Raw genomic sequence first — 17,420 nt, forward strand, 5'->3', positions numbered from 1 at the left:
TCTGTATGATGTTGCACTGCTTTCATGAGATGACCAATGAGGTTTTAGCACTGCATGAATGTACAAATTGTACCCTTGATCTGACTCCTAGGCATGAGGAGGAGGCGGCTGTGGATGGGGTGTTCAAAGTTGGCCCTTGTGGATTGAAGGTGTGCCAGATTTTCAAAATAGCTGCTGGTGATTAATGTACATAGAATAAATCCAGGTGATAATCATTTACAATGGTTATCATGAAAGCGAGCATGGTTCTTGCCTTTGTCGACACCTGTCCTAGAGGGAGAAGTACATAATACAGTAGACATTACTGTGCTAAACAGTGTATGACAGACATTGGCAAAGCCAGTAGGTCTTGCCTATGTGAGATCTCTTGGCTTTGTGATTTTTTTTAGCCATGTTGTACAGTAGCATGGCTGACGTGAAAAAAGAAAAAAGTCTCTGTGACATGGTCAACGCTAATTGTGTCACTTTATGCCCTGCTGTGCCAGTTTGCGACATTTGTCAGACCTTGACTTGAGCCTCCATACACACATTTGCAAAGCATTACTGCCTTGACAGCCAGATCTGACGGGAAGCGCAGTTTGCTGGTTCAGTTCTGCTGGACTTTTTGATTTGATCCATTCCACAGACCTACAACCTTGAGAGGGACTTACTTTGGTATCTGTTCTAAAGGTGAAGAATCGGCTATGAGAAGTATCAGTTAGATGAACAAGTTACTTACCTTTAGTGACACTCTTTCTGATAGATGCTCCATAACTATATAGCCTCAAATTCCTCTGCCCTCCCGCCCCCATTTAGTGTAATGTTTTTTTTCTATCTAAAAATGTCCCAAACTAGAGATCTGCCCACTGGTATTTTTTAATGGTGGGTTTTGCGAAGCCACCGTAGAGCCGAATTATGCCACCTACCAGGGCGCAAAAGTACTGCTGTTTTAATGATCCCGATCCAATCAGGCACCTTGGAATATTCTAAAGGTGAGGAATCTGCAATTAGATAGAGTATACACCAAAAACCATGTTACAGAAGGTAAGTAGCATGTTCTTTAGGTGCAAAATTTAACAAGTCCAAACTGGACTTGAAATGGGTCATAAAAAGAACACCTTTTGTTTGATACTTCTAACATCAGATTCTGAATTTCCCCAGGCGACAAACTGTATCTAGAAACTTTTTAACCATTGCTCCCACTGCCTGTAGGTGGTTTCAATGGATTCTGCGCTCCCTTTGCCACCTCCGGAAGTGACAGCGTAAAGCCGTATAGAGGGGCCACGCTTCCGTGCTAATGTCAGTTCTCACATCCTTCGATATGGATCTGTAGCTCCCTTCCCAAACTTTATCCGCACTTTACAGACTTCCAAAACATTTTGTACCCGTATTTTAGGGATGTCTCCCCAGCATGTACTGGCTTCAAGCTGTGCTGCATCTGCAGCAAGTAAATGTCATTTACGGACTCACATTCTATCTGCCTTTCATGTCTCGGATCTAAGCATTATTCACAGTCCTGCAACAAATGTCCATTGATGTTACTGAAGGCCCTCGGGAAGCGGTAGGTGATTCGCAAGAAACTATCATTCTCCAGGTCGTTGGCTGGTTTCTTCTCTAAGGCCTGCTCCTAGTTGAGGTACATGCCCAGAGTAAGTCTGAGAAGAAGTCCAAGGACAAATCTCATCAAAAACATGAAGTCTAGGTGGTAGTAATACTTTCGTCATTCCCGCTCCAGAGAAGGATCATGCAGTCTGCACTTGAAGGGCTTGACTCCACACCAGTCCACAGCTGGAGCCTGTGTGCCCGCATTCCTCAGGCCATACTCGAATCTGCATTAGATAGAGGCCTTAAAGGAGGCAATGTGCAGCTCTTTCTGATTCATCTAGGTTCTCCTGGAGTACCTATGGCCCCCACGGATCCACCAGGACTCCAGTTGGACTTTAATTCACAGATCCTGCTCCAGTGTTGACTGACCCTATTAGACCTCTACCCTCCCTCCCTAGCAATGAGCCAGGTCTCCACTCCTTTGTTGAAGACCAACTTAATTCCACCCGGCCAACACTACCCCCGGTTAGTAGAGCCATATCCGATCCAGAGTCCTATCTCATTTCAAGGTCTGCGCTCAGCTAGATCACAGCCAGTGTCTTGTGTGGAGATCACTAAAGCACAGCTGGTTGTGTTAAAGGAGTCTCTGGCTGTACCTTTGACTTGGTGCCACCATCTTTGTCCACTTGAGGTCCTATTTGATTTAAACTCCGATGGACCCTCGGGATATTCCACGTGATGGAGCTGATGAGGAAGAGGCAGACAATTTATTGCCTTCTCACTGTACTGTAATGGTCTATACTTAGACCTTTAAAATTGTAGTGTGCTTAATGTATTTATGTGTGTAGTTATATGGTATTTCTATGGTGCAAACCCAGCCAAAAGGCTGAGCGCTGCATAAGGTCCGAGGCATGCCTAAAGTCAACGAGTAATAGGAGAGGGAGATGGGCTGTGGATGGTTAATGAATAGTGATGTGGTGTTCTTTAAAGAGGTGATTCTTCAACTCTTTCTTAACTTGAAGCAGAATTGATGCGGTCCTGAAGGATACAGAGATGTTGTTCTAGATCCTGGGTGCATCAGTGCTTAATTTGAGCCGGGGCTTTCCGGTGTTTAGCATTGGCACTTTATTGGTTTCTGGTGCTCGGTACCGGCACCTAATTGTCAACATCATACCTAGGACAGTCTACCACATGGTGGCGCTGCTCATCTAATTTAGAGATGAGCAGAACCACGGTTGTTTAGGAATAAAATATACATTAAAATTGCAAATACCAGCCTCCTCAGCCATTCCTTTAGCTTTGGGGATCTGCAATAATCTAAACTGTCGCATTTACATGCGAGAGAGATGGTTAGTAGTTGTTTTGGCAGAGAAGACCAGGGCGATGGATGGTGCAAGCTGCAGTGGCCTCCAGGAGAGAGCCCTGGCACTTAATATTTTACAAATTAAGCACTGTGGTGCATAGATAGAAAAGGCCTGCAGTCTTGTTTTTTTTCTTTTTCACTCTTCTTAGTCTGCAGTCTGATGGTGTCCTGGCTGGGTGTGTGCAGAGATTCACCAGGGATGGTGAGCTTGTCTGCAAGATGAGCGGGGGTGCTGGTCATGATTTTGTTAATGATGCAGCTTCTTTTGAAGATGGTCCGGACCGGCAACGGAAGCCAATGGAGTTCCATCAGGATGGGGGTGATAACGTGCTAGAGACAGAAATGAGGTCCCATTTTTGAGCCCGACTGAGGAAAGTGTCTGCTTTTCTGTGGTGGTACGCAGGGCAGCAGGGGTGTTAGACCTGTAGTTTCCAAGCTAATCTGCTTACTGATGTTTTGCAGCCGGTCCTGCAACTTCAGAGCATTTATTACCCTTCAGTGAAGCCCTGACTGACACTCAGGTGGCAGCATGTTCTAAGCCCTGCTCAGGGCTTTTGGTTAGTTGCCCCCAAGCCTGTCTCAGGTGATCTAGAGTTCTTGATCCAGCATCTATCACCGGCCGGCATTGTGAACCCTGTGTATTTCCTACTGCTCCACCTTACAGAGAGTACAAGTGAATTGATGCTCTTGGCAAGAGGGTGTTCTCCTGCAGCAGTTTGAATGAATAAGTGAAATAGCATTTATTAAGTGCCTACATTTATCTAACAAGGCGTCCCAACGCTATCATCACAGTTCCTTACGGAATATCGTATGATTGTCTCCCTCATGCATAATGTTGGGAAAAGCGTACCGTAACTGTGGTGCTACTTAGGAAACACAATTCCCCAACATCTAGAAAGTTGTATTCTTGGGATCACAGCCAAGCTATTTCCAGCTCAACGTAGTGCCTGCCTTTGAAAGTAACGCCTAACGTTTTCTTGAATATTCATCTGTTTCTCTCACAGTTCTATGACTTGACCATCATTGAATACGGTCTGACTGATGGGCAGATTCTCCCACAACATGTGGCTGGTAGCGAGCGAGGTTTTACCAGCCCTTCCAGAAGAGTTTAGACATACCTTTGTCTAAACTGTCCTTGACAGGCAGGACGCGGCCAAATACATTTGATGGGCCCGGTTGGATGCTACAGATTGCATAGGTTGTGCTATGGGCCCTGGTGTAGTGATTCGCCTCCATGTAAAAACGCAAGCCGCAGCTTTCTTTCTCGGTGGGCCCGACTGCGTGACTGATTCAGGTTGCTTGTAGACCACGGAGAATCAGCCTAGGGGCGCTTTAGATAGAGCTGTGCTGCGGCCTGCTCCCTGGGCTTGCTCTCCCTGACTCACCAGTTCCCTCAGTACCAGATGTGGAGGGGCTGCAGTTGAGTCCAGGCTTACCACCAGAGGCAGACACCTCAACTCCTGAAAAACCAGTCCAGCGCTTTCAAGACTCGGGGGTCATGGTGGCAGAGAGGATGGGTCTCAGGCTTGTGAGTGGTCATGCATTGCAAACATTGGAGCAGAAGAGGACGGTGTTATACCTAGTATCTGTCGGTTAGCATCTTCCAGTAACCCTCTTCGTGGACTCTCCACGCCATTGCTGGAGAGGAGGATGCAGTCACACGTGCATCTGGTTGGAGCCCTCGCTTTGCCTCTTCGAGCTGGCACGGTAGACAGGACCGCTTCCCTTTATGGTGCAGATACATCTTGTTCAGCGATGCTTCTCTGGGAGCCCTTAATGAGCAATGGGCACATTAAAACCTCATAATACAAGAAAGCACTTGCCTTCCTGAAGAGGAACACTGTGCCTCTGAGGATAGTGATCGCGGCCAGAACATCCTTATTGAGCAGGAAGACTTGCTAATGCTTGGGAGATGGGCTGCCTGTCCAATCTGCACTCGGTGGTCAGTAGAATATCCGCCTCCTATTTCCACGCCTATGGAACATTTCGATATAGGACAGTACGCTCTACATTGAAGCTGAACGGTAGCAGGAACTGGGAGACTTTTCAAAACTTCATCTTTTGTTCCATAAAAGTTTCCTTAGTGTCTGAAGAACTATTTGTGAATTGAGACTTGTTGTAGGGGAACAGATTACTGCGCCATAGTCTGAATGTACCATATTTGGGTCTACGCAAAAAAAATAGTAATCGAATCCAACTGCTCGCGTCTGACTGTTACACTCTCCAGCATGCCAATGCTAGACTTAATGGTTTTGCCAATGCTTGTTGGTATCGTTTTTAGAAATTTTACTATTCAATCCTTAATGCATACATATTAAAATGTTCTGACCAATACAGTCCCTTCCATAATATATTGTATTACTCTTCACATTGTTACAACACATCTGTAAAGAAAACATCACATTTTGTATGCAGTAAAAACACTTTTACAATTCCTAGTCCGCAGGTTTGTAAACTTTATAGTTTTACAACATACAAATGGTACAAACGTAGACTTTGTAACAAACCAGTTCCTTAATGTTTGGTGTATATTTTTTCACAATTTTTCAAAGCTCATAATTTTAACTATATATTGACACTGTATAGAAATCAGTGGCCTAGTTTGTGTATATTAATACATTGCTTTAATTGAAAATGTAGTGCATAGTTTTAGAAACTTTTACAAGTTGACAACACATGTGTACATGAACATGACAGCTTTGTATAAAAATCACTAAAATTTTATTGTACAGTGTTTTTTTGTCCGAACTTTACATATTAAAACATCCTATTGGTGCGAATGACGTTAGTATAGCCGTTTCTCAAGGGGATGGCAGTTGCCATATTGGAGACTTGGCCGTCGACTTTGAAAGAAGGCAACGTCGACCAGTCCGTGCCATTGAAGGGATGGCTTCATTACAGCCCCTGGCACCAGCAAAAGGCGACCCTGCACCCTGGGTGTGACTGTGGGGCTGTAATCACTGCAGCTGGGGAGTGCAGGCACCCAGAGGATGCTGGGACATGTCTGTTCTCTTACATGACAGTGGATGTTTGTCCTTGTCTCTTTACATACCATATCACTGAGATTGTTGGTATTCACCAACGCTCAACCCTCTTTCAACTGTGTTATAGGAGCCCCGAACAGTGGGAAATGCATCTTGATTCTTGGTTAAATTCTTACATGGACAATCTCGTAGTTAAACGTCTTGAGCTCTTTTTGCTATTTTTACTTTCACTGAAATCAGATTTTTTCAATTCTAAGAAATGGGCAATAAATATTGGATTTCTTATTGTTCACTTTTTGTGCAATAAGGGGTGAGACTCTGGTGTGTAGAATGACAATGAAAAAACCATATTGTCTTTGGCAAATTCACAAACTAAAAGTAATTAAGATTTAAGATTCATGTTAGCCATTTTCTGAAACAACTTCATAGGGCTTGATTCACAATGAAAAGGTGAACATTTACATATGTAGACCTACTTATACGCACACGTGTTAAAGTATACGTAGGATAAAACCAGTGCTTGAAATGGAAAAACAAGTGCAGGTACCCTATACCAGAGTACCAGCTTCCTTTTGTGAAGTGCCGGTACTCTCCAGTTAAAAGTATTGCACCTCTGCAGAGAAGTGCCGGTACTCTCCCTCTTGAAATAAAGAAATGCATGTACCCAGTATCTCACAATACCTATCCATTTAAAGCACTGGATATAGCTGGGGAGATTCAGTCCAATGTGCTCATATACATTTTTTAACTGTTCTTATTTTAGGCGAAACCCCTTCCCTTGCATTCCCATGAACTTTGGGGTGGTCTGTTTCTCTTCTTTGGAGTGGGAGACTCCAGCCCTTTGCAGGAGTGTTTCCAGAGTGGGAAGTAGGGTGGTTCCCTTTGTTTGATAAAAACAAAATACAGCCCATACCTCTGTCTTCCAAATCTCAGCCATAATTGAAGTGTCAACTCAGCCTATTTCATCCGCTGCTGGAGTGCAGGGGTATACTGTAGATTTCATGCCAGTCCAACACGTTTCATACCAGAGACCTGCAACTGTAGGAGTATCTGCACAGCCAGATAATGTTCATCCCTTTAAGCAGCACACCTACCCATCTGCCATATCCTACTTCAGTAATATGAGCGCTTTCTAATCCTGAACCTCCCCAAATGGTACCACATCACCCCCACTGGCTGCCCATCCAGAAGAGATGCCAATTCAAGATCCTCTCGCATGCCTACAAAGCCCTCCATGACCAGGGACCATCCTACATCAAAAATCGACTAAGCTTCCATTACCTTTCTTGACACCTTTGCTCATCCTCTCTAGCCCTCGCACACATCCCCCGCATCTGCTGCAGCGGTAACAGTTCTTTCTCCTGCATCGACGCCAAGACCTTTAATGGCCTGCCCATCCACCTCCCTACAGCACCCTCTCTGGCAGACTTCAGAAGAGACTCAAGACCTTGTTGTTTAACTGAGACACAGCTTCCTCACGGCCCAGATACCCCTAGGGGTGTACTGATTGATTGATTGATTGAAGGCTCCAGGTGAGCCTGATCTGACAGACCAGGTTAAGGATACGTTTGAGCAGTATTGACTGAGATCAATTAATATGCATACATGAGTGTCATGTACCCATAGCTACTTCTTTTGATATGTTTTACTGTCTTGAGTAAGCATTTTCGACTGCCATGGCACACGCACTATTTTTGATTGTCGATATACTTGGGCACCACAAGGTACCCCTGTATGTTAAATGACAATAAAAATCTGTTTATAAAAAAAAGTCTAAATCTGTCAGAATAGACAAAAATTGAAAAAAATGTAAACTAGCACTTTTCATAGTATCCGTTCTTGCGTGCCGACCTCGTGCTGCCCCAGGGCGTCCCTTGGCTAGATCTTTTTGTATATATATAATCAACAGGAGAGAAAGGGCTCGTGAGGCCACTCTTGTACCCCTTATGAGTAATAGTTACAAATCAACCGAAGAGTGACTAAAAAAGTAAAGGGATAATCAATAGCTACCACCAAGTAAAGAAATTATTTCAAACAAAGATCAGTCAAACAGTAAGGGTTGCATGCAGAGTGCCACAAGAAGAACCCTCAGGCACCAACAAGACAGTCGGTTGCCATTTGTCTTCATTGGGTCCTTTTCAGAAAGTAGTGATTGAAAAGTTAAAAGAAGTGTGGACTACTCCCCGGAAAAAATTATTTTAGTAAGGGGGTAGCTCTAACTTCATTAAAATCTTAGTGAGAAAGGTCGGACAGGATAGTGGTTATGTTAGTTTGAACCACCCAGTCCTAAACAATAAACAATATAGGTCGACATGTTTCTGCTACTACGAGCCCAAACTAGGCTCAGCGTTCATTAGGACCATACATAACTACATCACGTGGGTGAAGCACGCCAAGGCCTCACTGCCACCTGAGGTAGACAAAATATCTAAAAAAGATTACGACCTTCTGTGTAATCGGGACACTGGAACTTCCAAGTGTTTCTCCTCCTATGTGTCAGGGATTTAAGTATGCATGTCGATTTTACAGCACCGCATGGGCTCGCGGCTGGGGGAAACTTTTCACACTCGGGGACCTGACACCTGGCGACTCCCCGCATATAAGCCTGCTTGTTGCCAGGTCCACGGCCCGAAAAAATAGAAACATGCCGTAGAAGCAATACTTTATACAAAATCACATTGTTTTATTTCTTTCTCATGTTTTGTTAATTTCAAACAACACACATCTTTAAGTGTGCTCACCGGTTAGAGCAGGCAGACCGGGACGAAGAGGTCAGACCCGGGACCAGGGTTCAATCCCCGACGCGGCAGGGTCTTGAGCTCATAATGTCCACGGACTCGATAATTCTCACCTTGGTGCCTACTCGAATCATGGGTTCACACTCTGCAACTCTGGGCAATAGCTTGCTTAATCTCCACTACGGCCCCACCGCGATGGGATGCCTTGCTTTCACCTTGGGGATGCCCAGTAGGGGTTATCTCGCAGGGAAAAGCCATGACGGGTTCCCAAAGCAAGCGCCTTGAGACCTTACGGTGAAAGGCGCTATTTAAGAACGTATGATTTACGATTTAATAGGTCAGCATGTTCATTTTTTATATTCTTTCCATGTACTGTGACAAGGAAGATGATATCACTCATAGAAATACTATTGAACATTCATAAACGTTTTTACTACATAGCAATAAATTATTTCACACAATTAGTTCAAAGAATCCCCCACAGGAACCTTCCATTCACTCTAACATGCATACAGAGTCCAAAACCACCTTACTCAACATTCATCCTTCATTCCAGAAACCAAACATGCCAAATACAAACAACAAGGGCATAAAGCTCATGTTATTGTCATGAGCGGGATCACTTTTTCCGAAATTCCAATAATTGTCAGTACATGGAAAGAATATAAAAAATGTACATGTTGACTTATTAAAGATGTTTGCTGTTTGAAATGAGCAAAACATGAGGAAAAATAAAACAATGTCATTTTGTATAAAGTATTGCTTCTACAGCATTTTTCTATTTTTGTGGGAACAGATCCGATTAGTAGGCACTAAAGAAATAATGCAGGTCAAGTGGGTCTTATTATTGTTTTTATCGGGCTTTTAAATAAGACATAGCACAGAAAGCATCAATGACCTGCTCATAAACGTAGAGAACGGCCTTCCCTTCTTGCTTGTTCTGCTAGGCTCTGATATTTGACCATAGTATCCTCAGTGACACACTGAAAACCCGGATGGCAGTGTTATAAACGGATTAAAATGCTACCTTTCAAACTTCTCGAAAAATCTTTCTCTGCACTATTCATGCTCCATGTGGTGTTACACAAGAATGCGCCCCATCACCTGCACCCAAACCCTCCTGTGTGCAGATCAGATTTAGCTGTATCGCAAGCTGAACTCTCCAGAATGTGTCTGTAATTTAGTTGCTGCCCACTCATATCCTAAAGTGATGGTACAAAGACAGGGAAACTGTCCCTACTTGGATTCAAGCACACAAGATGTACATATCACTCCCCGTAGAGTAACTTTGGAAAAATCTATGGGCTTAGACCGCAGAAAGTATAATTAAGACTTGCCAAAGTCGTCGACATTCCACCTACAAAAAAGAACTAGCATTGGCATAGCCAATAGATCTCGCTTTCAGGACCTTATAAGTATTTAGTTATGCAGCACAATATCCTTGGTGCAATAACATCAACTGTTGCATGGCTAAAAACTTATAAGGTCCAAAAGGCGAGACCTATTGGCTATGCCGATGCTTGTTATATAAGAAGGGTCCATGAAACCACAAGGTGGAAGGGTCAGATTTGATAGGACTTCAATTTGATAACACAAGTATAAAAACGCAGAACTGCAAGAATATTTGCTATTTATAAATTGGCCAGGACAAAATGCACCATGCAATCATAGTAATACATTTTCGTTTACAAGTGACTGGTTGCGGGCAACTATTAAACGAACAACGTTGAGATGTATGTTTTTTTTTTAATCTTGCTAGGGATTTTCAGAAAACCAGGAAAGTAGTTTAATCTCAGTTCTTTGGGCATCCCGCGCAAGACCATTTTTGGGGGGCCCTGTATAAATTTGAATTATACTACCAATTTCTCGATAATTCATGCCCTCCGTGATGGCACAAAAACCTGCTAAATTTTATGTTGAACTTTAACAGCGGCACACAGTTGAACAATATCTTGATCCAGGACCCCAAAAATCCTTACTATGACACTATGTAGAGAGACTGAGTAGGGGGTAAAAGTAGGCAGAGGGAGAGAGGATTGAGACGGAGTCAGGGGTAGAGGGAGGCAGAGGGAGGGGGGGCGTGGCCTGGAGCCGTCAATGGTGGACGTGTAGTTCTCTAGCTCCGTCCTAAGCCCTAAATACAAGCGGAATATCCTGCACTCCCCTGCCTGCAGCCCACCTGAATCCTGCACAGGTTGTCTCCGGGAGCGAGCGGCGTGAGGCGGTGCGGTGAAAACCCCTTTCAGCCCGCACCATCGGCGAGATCCAGCGGCGGAACCTGTTGCGGCCTGTGAGTCGGAGGGAAGCCTCGGCCTAAAGTGATTGGCCTGCTCGACCTACCCCCTGCTGCCTTCGCGGTCCAGTTGGGACCCCAGCATTGACTTATCCTGCACCGCCAGCCGGGACTCCAGCGTGCGGAGAGGTACCCCACCCTTACTGAGGCTCCATTAACCCCCCTCCCGGTCGCTTCGCCCCTGGCCGACCGCCCTGCTGCGAGGCCCGTTGGGATGCGGGAGCACTCCCGGGCCGGCCCGCCGCCCGCCCACGAAGCCAGAGGGACTTCTGCATACAACCGTGTAGGCGAGGACTGTGGAGAGGGCGGTACACGCAACCCATTGCTGCCACCGTGAGCCCGGTTTCACCCTGCACATGCTGGACACAGCGCTTCGTGGATCGGCCCGACCTCGCCAGTCTCTTGGCGCCATCTTGCTTCCACACCAGGGCTAGGACGAGACCCTCGGGCCCTGGCAGTCTCACCTCGCCTACCCCTGACCTGCCAGCCAGAGGACCTAGAACGGAGGCTAAACACGGGGTGTCTCACATAGAGGACACGTGCGCCTTGAGGCGAGACGCGGACTCCAGGTACACGGACCCGAGGTGAGAAAGTGCGCCACGCGCCTTGGCGCCCTACCACGGCGCTACAGTCCCGACCTCTGCCGCGCTCCCGGCTGGTGCAACAAGCTCACTCTGCAGTGACCTGGACCCCACCATCTCTCCCCCCCCATCCGCCTCTACAGGACCGGGTTCACACCTGCCCGTAGGGACACTGGTGGAGAATCGGCCCACCCTACATCGGCGCCTCGCCTGGATAGCCTACACTGTCCCTGTCAGCCCCGGGGTCTTCGCCACATCCGCCTCTCCCCAACACGTAGCGGACCTTCCATAGCCACTGCCCGGCGCTTTGACCGGACACTCAGAGGGACAGCGGCGGCCTGCTGCATCCACTACAGCGCCACCCTGCTAACGAGATCCATGGGCAAACACAGGGGCAAGCCTCAGGACCAGGGCGCTCCGACGGACATACAGTCCACGGGCTCTGACGACCCGCTGGCCTCCTCCAACATGGACATCATCCCACCGACCGGTAAGGGGTCGCAGGACGCCAAGCTAGATCTTATCCTGAATGAAATACGCGCGACGCGCTAGAATCGCGCATAGACCGTATGACGACTGGCCTGTCCCTATTGAAGGCTGACCATAACAAGTTGGCGGAACGGGTGGCGGAGCAGAAAATAGCGCTGGGTGACCTCATCCCACAGCAGACGGAACACTCCACGAAATTGGAAAGCGTAGAGAAGCAACTCAAGCAACTATGGGATAGAGTGGACGATGCTGAAGGACGTGCCCGCCGCAACAACGTCCGCATCCTGGGCATTCCGAAGAGAAGCGAGGGGAGGGACCCCACGCAGTTTGTGGAGGATTGGCTACGGAAGCTGGTGGGCCAAGAAGACCTCACCGCCCTCTACAGTGTGGAACGGGCCCACAGGATGCCATCACGGCCCCCACAACCAGGGGCGCCTCCTCGCCCCCTGATCGCTCGTCTCCTCCACTTCAGAGACCGAGACACCGTCCTACGAGCGGCCAGGGAGAAAGCGCCACTACGCTTCGAGGATAAGAATATATCGGTCTACCCTGATTTCACGCCCACTGTGCAGCGGGCCAGGTCCACCTTCATGGGAGTGAAACGCAAATTGAGGGACAGGAATATGAAATATGCACTTCTGTTCCCTGCTCGGCTCAAAATACTACATAACAACAGGTCCCACTTTTTCTACTCGCCTGAGGAGGCAGAGGAATGGATGGAAGTCACTCTGACCCCACCGGCCTCACAGGACCCATTCGCAGATCACCGCAGCGAAACCCACAGGGGCTCACCAGGCCGACGGACCAACACTCACAGCCCCGACCATCATTCATCCCACGGAGCATCGGCGACGATGCATCCCCCTGGACGTCAGACGGCGTGCCACTCGTCATCGTCTCCGCAGCAACGACTAACAGAGGAGGCACTGGCCGCTCACGACGCGGGAGCAACCGGAGACAGACTCACCGTTACCACTGACACCCACACTGAGGTATCTGGTTCAGTGGACAGCCTGCAGCTATTCCTGAAGATCACAGCCCAGATGGCGGCGGAGTTCTGAACCACGACACGATTGATCCCCTCCGGGTGGTAACGTATAACTGATCCCCTCCTTCACATACGGTGGGTTGCATAGGGGCCCATTATATCGTGGGCTATCATGTCCACGCGGGCCGTTCAGTGACAGTTGACGGAGGCCTACCACCCCCGGTATGCACACGAACTTAACTGACTTGTGCCCACGTTGGGCATCATGGTTTGGCTCCTGGGCACGTTGGCTCGGGGACCTTTTTGTTCAGGGGTTACATGTTTGCGGGACACTCTCACTTTCTAGCACAGCAGGACATATGTGGTCACCCGGTTGTTTCGAATTGCCGCACCACACAGATGGTAATGGGGCCACTTAACAATTACCAATTGTGCACCTGGAACGTGCGTGGCATGGGGGTCAGTGCACAAACGTCATAGAATCCTTGCACAACTTAACCGCAGAGGGACACAGATTGCTTGCTTGCAAGAGACACATTTGAACGCTGCTGAAAGCGTGAAATTGCGCAAGAAATGGAGAGGACAGCTCTTTGCTACCTCCTATTCTGCATTCTCAAGGGGGGCAGCGATTTGGCTCCGTGGCTCTCTTCCCTTCCAGATGCTGGAGCAAAGGGTTGATCAGGAGGGTCGTTATGTATTTGTACGGGGACTGTTGGATGGGGAGGCGACTCATGAAGTGAGTACCAGGGAGCCAGAGCCATTCCCTGGTGGAAGCCCCTGGAAAAAGAAGTTCACAAAACAGCCCTTGAAGTCTTCTTGCTTCAAGAACAAAGGAGCACACAGGGGCCCAAAGGGAAGAGCGAGTGGTACCAAACTTTGGCCAAAGCAAAGCATCATCAGAAGTGAGGAGAGAGGACCAGAGAGCAGGACATGGAACGGTCATGGCTGTAGGAATTGGAAAGCAGTAGAGGTGGTTCAAGTGAGCCAATAAACCCATAGCAAAGAACAACATTATAAATAAAGGCTCTCCCTCCCGCTTTCAAGTATGAGTGCTCAACTTTGCAATAATTTGATCTTCTTCCACTTCACAGCAACATTTCAGGAGAGGTCTCTCAGTCCAAATCAGCCATAGCTTAGTGTAAGAAAATAGCAGTGAAGGGCCTGCATCGTGCCTGCGGAAGCTTTTAGAAATGCCTGGGATCCTGCAGGAAGTATAGTGTCACAAGAAGAGACGAGGTAACTAGGCACTGTTAGAATGAAGTCATGTCTGGCTACAAGAACAGAGACCAAGCAGCAACCGTGAAGGAGAAGGCAGCAGGAGCACCAGGCCAGTGGCGTAACATACGCACCCATAGCACCTGTGGTGTGGGGGGCAAACTCCAAGGGCTCCTTCTGCACAATACCCTGGCCGGAGACCTCCTGATTGAATCTGGAGGGGCCCCTTCCACTTATCTTGCAGGGGGGCCCCCTCAAGTTTCGTTACGCCACTGGGTCAAGCAGGACGCCTTTGTATGGCATCTACTTGCTCTTCCTTCACTTTGATAGTGCGAGGTGTGCCCGCCTGGGCCATTCCTCACTCGGGTGTCTGCCAATTTGTGCGACTAAATAATACATGAAATAGCAACGGGTCAAAAAAAGGGATAGAACTATCTAGAGAAACTGTGTAATCTCAACAAGGGTACAATCACGAAATCCACAGAGAGTAATTTGTGGTGAAAAAGTTATGTTCCCATCAGATACCCATCCTGTACCGCCCTACATCATTTGGGATCCTTCACCCGAAGGAAGAGGTAAACATCCACTATGGATTAGGTAGATTGTGGCCTAACCTGGTCAAAGAATACACAAATGTGGTGGTAAAAATTAATGGCATCACGGGGTAATCCGACTAGCAGTGCAAGAAAAATTGATTAAGTGACAGTGCTGTGTGCAAAAGTGGATTAAGTGACAGTGCTGTGTGCAAAAGATTGGGTTGTGGAAGTGGAAAAAATAATTTTAATAAGATCCTATCCACACCCAAGGGTAAAAACAGTGCAAAGTAGTTTTAAACAAATGACTACTGAGATGGATTGTGGGTCGACATGTTTCTGCAGTTGGTGTGGGGTCAAACGATACCCTCCTGCTTTATCAGGACCTTAACATGATGCTACTGCTAATATGTGAAAGAAGTGAGAAAAAATATAATACACAAAAATTCATATCACCTGGAGGTCGCCCATGCAGATGATCCAAATGGTCACACAGTAACAGTGGACGAACAAACACAGAGAAAGTACACAGTTAATGGCAATAGTCTATGGAATACACACTTATTGTGATGAATTGCATTTGCCAGTTATTTGCTGGTCAGTGGTTTCTTGTTAATAAACTATCCTCTATTGGTAAACATATTTACATCGAGGACAAAGGATATCAATATATCCACTCACCCAATTTGTGGGGAATTCACTGGGGAAATGCCAATTTGTGCAACCTTGGTAGCACCAGTTTGGCGTCCAAGGTGATCCCAGGTTGGTGCAGAATTAACCGTCTGAGGCCTGTCAACTTGCAGCCTTGTATTAATTGAGCACTGATTTCGTCCAGCTTGTCAATTCCAGTAGACGTGCTCGCCAGCTTTAGGAGCCACTGACTCATCTTCTTGCTGCCTGGCCTGGTGCAGTTTGAATCGCTCGTAGTCAGGGTTAAGTTGTGGGTCAAAGTGTCTGTCGAAAGCATCCACCGCTGCGTCGAAGTCTGCATCGTCTTCTGTGTTGGGCAGGTTCTCAAAGAGATCGTACGTTTCTGCCCCACCAAAGTGAAGCAAAAGAGACCCCTTGACTGCGCCATCTAGTTTTCTTGTGGCACGAAAGTAGTGCTGTAGGCCCCCGACCCGTTGTCGCCAGTTCGGCGCAGGCATTGCCGGGTCCGCCAGTCCACTGAACGGTGGCAGCACTGTGACTGAGGCATGGGTCGCTGGTGGGAGTGGTACTTGCTGCTGTTGCACGGACATGCTGTGGCAGTGGAAGTGTCAGTGCGCAGTCCGGTCCTGTCAGTCGACAGTTATCTGGTGCCCTTACTTCTGCACAGGTTTCTTGTATTGCACCTTATCGTCTCCGGTGGTTGGTCTGTACAACTCTGGACAGTCCACTAACCATGATTGATTTGTTTTCCACTTTTTTCTCACACAAGACTCCTCTCAGGCGTGCACCCACTGCAATGTTCAGGTTTCACTTCTATCTCCTTTTAATATATAATCTTCCTTTCTTATGTTTTTTACGCAGGCTTAGTTATAGCCACTCTCTCCCCCCAGGCGGCAGTCCTCACGTTCTGGAGTTTACTGGGGCAGCCGCATGGTGCTTCCTACTCAAAATATTTTAAAGCTTGGACTAAGTAACTGCTTTCAGCTGGAAGAGCAGGGTTTTTTGGTTGCGCCTGGGCAACGCATGCGCTGTTCTGCGTGGCATGCTGCATTCAGGTAGGAACTTGAATCTCTGCGCACTCTCCGCCCATATTTTTCATTGGCTTATGTCATTGTCCACTGTAATCTGTGGCTGTTCATTGGTCAAAAGGCTTAGTAGTCCAACCTTAGTACTGCCTTGTCTCATGGTGACACCCACTTTTACATGTGTTGTTACTCTGTAGGTTTTAATTACAGCCTCTAAGCACTATTTTTTCAAATAGCTTTCTCCTGCCTTGGAAGTTGCTGGGCAGGACACGCTCTCTCCTAAAGCTTTATTTTTTTTATAGCAGGCTTTTGCTGCAATAGGTCTCGCATTTGTAAGAGTTTAAGCTATTGGCATTGAAAATGGCAATGTCTTTTATTTATCTGTTTTAAAAACAACACATAAATAAAAGGCATTGTCATTTACAGGGCCAATGGCTCAAACTCTCGTAAATGCAAGATATATTGCATTGTAAATGCTTGTTCGAAAAAGGAAGATGGGATCTGTCGGATGTCATTTGAAACTAATGTATTCCCGGCACCAACCTTTAAGCAACATTGTGTGCTCCTGGGCACAACACTTTACCTCCCTCACCTGCCTCTGTGATCATAAAAGAGCCAGGCAGAAAGCCAGCCCTAAGGAATGGAAAGCATGATGGACCTCCTTATTGACAACCTCAGATATTTTGTCCACGCAACACCCTTGATTGCACATGAGCTCCTTGTGCCTTGAGGGCCTCGGAGGGGTCTCGTTAGACTAATGGGGGCATGCACTGTTGTAGGCGCACGGGAGCATGCGCGGCCTCGTTAAGGGTGCAGTGTGCCGGGCACTAATGCACGGGCGCATAAATGACTGCAGCCGAGCCGAGGCTTTTAGCTCTAATGGGGATAACGTGCCACTTCTCGCCCGAGGCCGGCCGAGGGGTCTCGCAGGAACTGCCCGCCGGAGGGCACCTCAGGGCGGGCACTTGTGCAGCTTCACTTGCTGCAGTCTGTCCTGAGACAAGAGGAGATGCGTGCGGGGGGCCTTCTTCTGATG

General features: G+C 47.3%; 1 protein-coding gene across 3 annotated transcripts in view; it reads left to right on the top strand.

Annotated features, from left to right (window-relative positions):
• Nucleotides 1-17,420, top strand: part of TBC1D5 (TBC1 domain family member 5) — a 1,888,005-nt gene that overhangs the window by 1,850,177 nt on the left and 20,408 nt on the right. The gene's annotated exons all lie outside the window — the stretch shown is intronic.

Source organism: Lissotriton vulgaris, chromosome 10, assembly GCF_964263255.1.
Source record: "Lissotriton vulgaris chromosome 10, aLisVul1.2, whole genome shotgun sequence".
NCBI classification, from domain to species: Eukaryota; Metazoa; Chordata; class Amphibia; order Caudata; family Salamandridae; genus Lissotriton; species Lissotriton vulgaris.